Source organism: Lycium ferocissimum, chromosome 1 (genome assembly GCF_029784015.1).
Source record: "Lycium ferocissimum isolate CSIRO_LF1 chromosome 1, AGI_CSIRO_Lferr_CH_V1, whole genome shotgun sequence".
NCBI lineage: Eukaryota > Viridiplantae > Streptophyta > Magnoliopsida > Solanales > Solanaceae > Lycium > Lycium ferocissimum.
In genome coordinates, this window is record NC_081342.1 from 51,918,995 (window position 1) to 51,925,133 (window position 6,139).

Genomic DNA, 6,139 nt, shown 5'->3' on the forward strand with positions numbered 1-6,139 from the left:
AAACGCCGTTTTTCTGAGGTTAAAATTATTTTTTATGTATATATAGTAGATGTTGAACCCCCTTAGGCTTCTTCGTATGTTTATTTTTTTATATTTTGAACCCCCTCGACGGAAATCCTGGCTCTGCCACTGTTGCAGAATGTGTGAATCCCCAACTTCTCGAAGAATTTAATTTTTTTGGCTCTTTAATTCAAGTTTATTTAGCATTACAGTAGAATCTAAGTATTGACTATTAATACTGCTACATTGTCATATCAAAAGACTCATTTAATTTTGTTATAGCTTATGCCTTTTTGTTTATAAATTTTAATTTACAAAGAGATTAATGTGTTAATAACGAACTTAAATATCATTCTTTTTTCTATAAGAAAGAAGACACTTAGTTATAATAACATATATTTGGGCTAATTCCTATTAGTCCATAAATATAGATTTATTTAAAGCAAATACTTCATTGTAATTTGTTATTAATTATCTATTAGCAAGAAAGCTTAATTTAAATTTCATCTAATTAAGAACGGTTCAATAGAGTATTAAATTATATTATTTTTTTTTACAAAAAAAAAAAAAAAAAAAAAAAAAAAACTTAAACAAAAACTACATAAATTTCATTTAACTTCTACGAATTAGACAAATAAAAACACTTCAATTATTGTAGCTAGTATATTAGAAGATGAAAATCTACATTAATAAAATACAAACTTTTTAATTAGCAGTAAAAAAGCCTTAGGAAAGACAGGAGGAACTAATGGGATTGTCAAAATTACTTTACGGTTATTAAGTCTCTACTATCATAAGTAAGTAAGGGGGTTCATTATCCAGATAAATTAAAGAATAAAAGGACCTAAAATATAGTTTTTAAGCAATGAACTGGAGAACCCCAACAAGAATTTTGATTCGGAGTGCTTGGAATACAAATTGAAGCTATATTAACTACATGAACGTTAAATAAATAAAGAAATTCAGCACCAAAAGCGCAGAGAAGAAAAAATTGCACATTTATTGTCTTGTGCTAACACCATGGATGATAGATGGGAAATTGCTATTTCTACTACTTTGATATTCTTTTAGGGCAATTTGCACGATTGTCCTTATTCGGGGGTGGTCTTTACTTTTTTCCCTTCGCCTAAAATACTCCGAGATTCTGGGTTCGAACCCTGGCTCAGTAAAAAAAAAAAATCAAGGCAGAATTTCGTAGCAAAATTAGGCCTATTCGGGCAAAAGTTAAGACCTAACTTTTGTAGAATCGCAACAAAGTTAAAAAAAAAAAAAAAAAAAAAATCAGCCTTGCAAATTTTCTCAAGGCAAACTTTTGCCTTAAGGCAAGTTCTACCTTACAAGTTTTGTCTTATAAGGCAGAATTTACGTTAATGCATAACTAAATTCTGTCTTATAAAGCAGAATTTTCGCGAAGCCTTGCCTTGCCTTGCGATTTTTTTTTTTCACTGAGCGGGGGTTCAAACCCAAAACCTCAGAATATTTTCGGCCACTTTTTTAAGCAAAGGACAAAAATTAAAGACTAGCGTCTTTGAAGGGAAATCCGTGCAAAAAAATGATTCTTTTACGAGGGAATTATCCCTAAGTACAATTCACACACATACATTGCAACCAGGAGACCTACATATAATTTTGTAAAGTTGTAGTCCAAAAGCAATAGGACAAGATTCAACATCCAACTCCAAATAAGTTCTCCAAATTGCTATCCATTTTTAAAAAAAAATTAAACACCCAATCTCCCAATGAATAACTGTGACTTAAACATTAGTTCAACAAACCAAATCCATTTGGATTGTGAAAAATAGATTTTCAAGATAATCCACCACTGTTGAGCAAGCCAATTAAATGAGTGGGTTTAAGTTTCGATTTTGAGTTTGTGCGAAATTTAGAGTGGATGTTGTTTAGACTTGTTAGAAATGGTCTAAGGAGGTTATTTACACAAAATTTGAAAGTCATTTAATGGAGATTTGGACTGTTTTGAACAAGAATTGCACTTTATACAAGCATTATGTATAGGTGTATAATACTGTATAAAAGTTGTTTGTACAACCATGTACGCTATTATGCAATATTATACACTATTATACAAAAAGTGACTTTGTTTTCTTCCTTGTACCTCTTCCGAAATTTAACTCAAATCTAGCTCAAATGACTTCAACTTTTATGTTTTGGACTCCTCTGATATTTCCAATCGATTGGAACAATACCCAATTTAAATAACTAACAAACTCGTAAAACTCAATTTCCGAAATGGAAGCTTCGAGCGGCTGTCCATGGTGAACATTTTCAATCAGCCCCAACTTATCTACTTCTTCTTCTGATCGCTCAATCATTATAATCTCCTTCTTCATTTCTTGGTTTAGTTCATCCATCTAGAATTTAGCATATATAGGCAAGTGCATGAAGCTCCGAGTCGCTTAGTCACAAGAAAGTGGGAATTTTACTATTCCTGGTTAATATAAACAAGTTGATAATAGATTAATTTTATACGTTCTGGTTAGCTGATAACAAGTTGTTTTCAGGTGCTGTTGCTGGTATTAATATCGTCGGAAGTTAGAGAGTCATAGAAACATTAATTAAAAAAAGAAAGAAAAAAAGAGAGCTGAGAAATTAGAACTAGGTCTTTAATATTGGGCTAAAGGATGAACAAGAAATTTCTAAGTTATATACGGTATGAGCTAGTTTTTAGCATTTTAAAATGTGGGTCAATTTTGATAACATTAGGGTTTCAATTGTATTACCCGTAATTATTTCTTCTTTTGTTCGTATCCTGGACAATTACATGGCATGCTTCTGTTTACACTGGACTCTGGAGCAAAAAACAATCGAAAAATGCTACTCTTTTGTTCCAGAAATATTATATTTACAAAAAATACTACTCTTTCATTCTAAAAATACATAGGTTAAAGAGGCCCTAAAATTTCATGGAAATGGGTGATAAAAACAACGAGTTCCATTTTTTTCTTTGATTTTTCTCAGAAAGAGGGAAGAGTGAGTGTCGCGTGATCATTTATAAGAATAAGGGATAAAATGAAATTATTTTATATCATATTTTTTTAAAAGAGATTATTCCAATATAAGCAATCTCGAAATTACTTACCTCACAATTGTGGCATCTGAATGACTCTAGTCCGGAAGTAGTTGCCAATGTTGAGTGGGCTCCTATGCACTAACAACTTTTTTTTGCGCGGATTGCCCTTCTTTTGGAGTGGTCTTTAAATTTTGCCCCTCATATTTGTGGTCTTTAAATTATGCCCTTCATATTACTGGTCTTTAATTTTTGCCCTTTGCGTTGCAACCCTGAGCGTTCACGCAAAAATCATGAGGTTCTGGGTTCGAACCCCCGCTCAAGCATAAATTAAAAAAAAACTGCAAGGCAAGATTTGGGTCGCGTGTATGCCGGACCCGGCATACATTTGTTAAGGAATTACCAAAGTTATGCCGGACCCGGCATACTCTGCCTTATGGGCAGACTTGGCATAAGTATGCCGGGTCCGGCATAACTTTGGTAATTGCTTAACAATTTTATGCCGGGTCCGGCATAACTTTGATAATTCTTTAACAAGTTTATCTTTGATGTCGACCATATTTATGGACAAACTTTTAATGGGACCAAACCAAAAATCATAACAAACCAATAAAGAATGTGAATGTTCTCCGTTCTACCTAAATGTATCTTAATGCATATTCGGTGTCTTAAAATGTTGCAAATGTACCTCGATCGTTAGTAGTTGCACTTACCAAGTTGTGCAAATTGACACATCCTACAATGCACCAAGAGATAAAATATAAAAACAATATCGGCCTTTTATGAGCATGCTCGTTTCGCCAATGTATGATATGTTTCTTTCCCGTCGTTATCGCTTTCTTGATGTTAAGTTCAATTTGGTTGCCAATATGCGGAGTTTGAACTAACCAAATTTGGCTTATAAAACAAAGTCTATGTCTTAAGGAAAGTTATGCGCTTATGGGGCATACTTTTAGTTATGGCTTAATTAAAAGTCTGCCCCATAAGGCATAACTAGGAAAATACTTTTAGTTAAGGCTTAACTAAAAGTTTGCCCATAAGTATGTCGAATCCGGCATAAACTTGTGAAGGAATTACCAAAGTTATGCCGGATCCGGCATACTTATGCCAAGTCTCATTTATAAGGCATAAGTATGCCGGGTCCGGCATAACTTTGGTAATTCCTTCACAAGTGTATGCCGGTGGGGGCATAGCGAAATTTAAACTCTGCCTTGCGAATTTTTTTTTAAATTTTGACTGTGTGGGGGTTCGAATTTGGAACCCATGGGTTTTAGTCGAAGGGCAAAATTTAAAGATTTCAAATATGAGAGGCAAAATTTAAAGACCACCCCAAAAGAAGGGCAATTCTGTGAATTGCCCTACTAACAATGCATTCAAGCCTATAAGCACAAGCGAGCATAATTTGAGGATAAAATATGAGAGCATTTTAGGGAAAATTACGCTCTATGTCTACTGAGAGAAAATATTTACATCATCTAGCCCATATTTTGAATTTGTTATCCAATTTAGTTTTTCCCCAAGTATAATGTTGTATAATATTGTATATTGGGCTAACATGGCGTAATATTTTGTGTTGGGTTGTATATTTTTGAAAATTTTCCTTTATTTTATCTATATTTTATTTTGTATTTGTTTGAATTTTTTTATTTTGATATAAGAAATTTTAAAATTATTTATAGTATCATAATTGTGATATTATTCTATATTGCGCGCAAGGTAGAATAACAATTTGTAATTACTTGTGGGTCATTTGCACTTTTGTCCCTACTTTGTGTTGGTCTTTAGTTTGTGTTCTTCAAATGGATTAGTCTTTAATTTTTGCCCTTCATAATCGAATTTATGCCTATAGAGGCATAGGTTACGCATCACAATATCCACAAGTTATGCCAATTTCCTTAAAAAACTTATACCCTATAGACTTAATTCGATTTTGAAGGCAAAAATAAAGACCAGCTCATTCGAAGGGCAACAATTAAAGACAAGTCCATTTGAAGGACAAGCCGTGCAATTACTTGCACCTCAATTGTGACCAGGGACGGCTCAAGCATAAGGCAACTAAAGTCTTTGCCTTAATTAGGCCCACAATTATGAAGGCCTCATTTTTTACTAATAAATAATTAATTTTTCTTAAAAAATTGAGTATTTTAAATGGAAAAGTACAATATTAGTATTTTCTTTTTCTAAATATCTATATTGCTTATATAAAATTGTAGAAGGAAAAATTTCAAATTGCAAAAACTAGTTTGAGCCAGTTTTTGGGTGAATTTTTCTTCCACTTATAAAATTTGAACTATTTTTCAAGTAAAATACATGTTCAAACACAACTTCAATTTTTAAAATCTATTTTTAATACAACTTCAAAAACTTTCTTTTCGTTTTCAACCAAATCTATATCCAAAAGCTAACTTAGTACTTTTTTTTTCCTCCTAAAGGCCTGCATTACATATATAATAATGTTAGTAGTTTCTGTTAGAATGTCTTTGTGGAAATAATAAAAGCTTACCAAAAGATTAACGATGTCTCTAGAGAGATAATTTTTCTTAGAAAGTTTTTCAAGCCTCTCATTGAAATTTGACTTTAGGCCACAAATATCACTGAGCTACCTATGATTGTGACTTATTCTTATCAAACACAAATTATGTGAAATAACAATCCCGAAATTACTAATTCTGGAATAAAACAACAAGGTCAATGATGTTTTTCTCCAAAGCTCTTCTTTCAAAGTCTTTAAGAAGATAAATATTAAAATTGAAAATATAAATTTATTTAATTTTTTCTAATGTAAAACCAACCACATATTTATGTTATATCCTTTTTTATTTTATTTATAGTTTAATAAATAAATTACTTACTGGTAAAATATTATTCCCTCTGTCTTAATTTATGTGACAATTTTTGCATTTCGAGATTCAAACATGTACTTTTTTAACGTAATTTTTTCATATATTCTTTTTTAAAAATATTTTAAATTATTACTTATAGTACCTTTTACATAGTTTTCAAATCTATAAGTTTTAATTTAAAGAAGTTGAAGATTTTATGGCAGAATTTATGGTCAAAATTAAACTGTTGAACTCTTTAAATTTGAAGGGAGACACATAAATTAGACCAAAG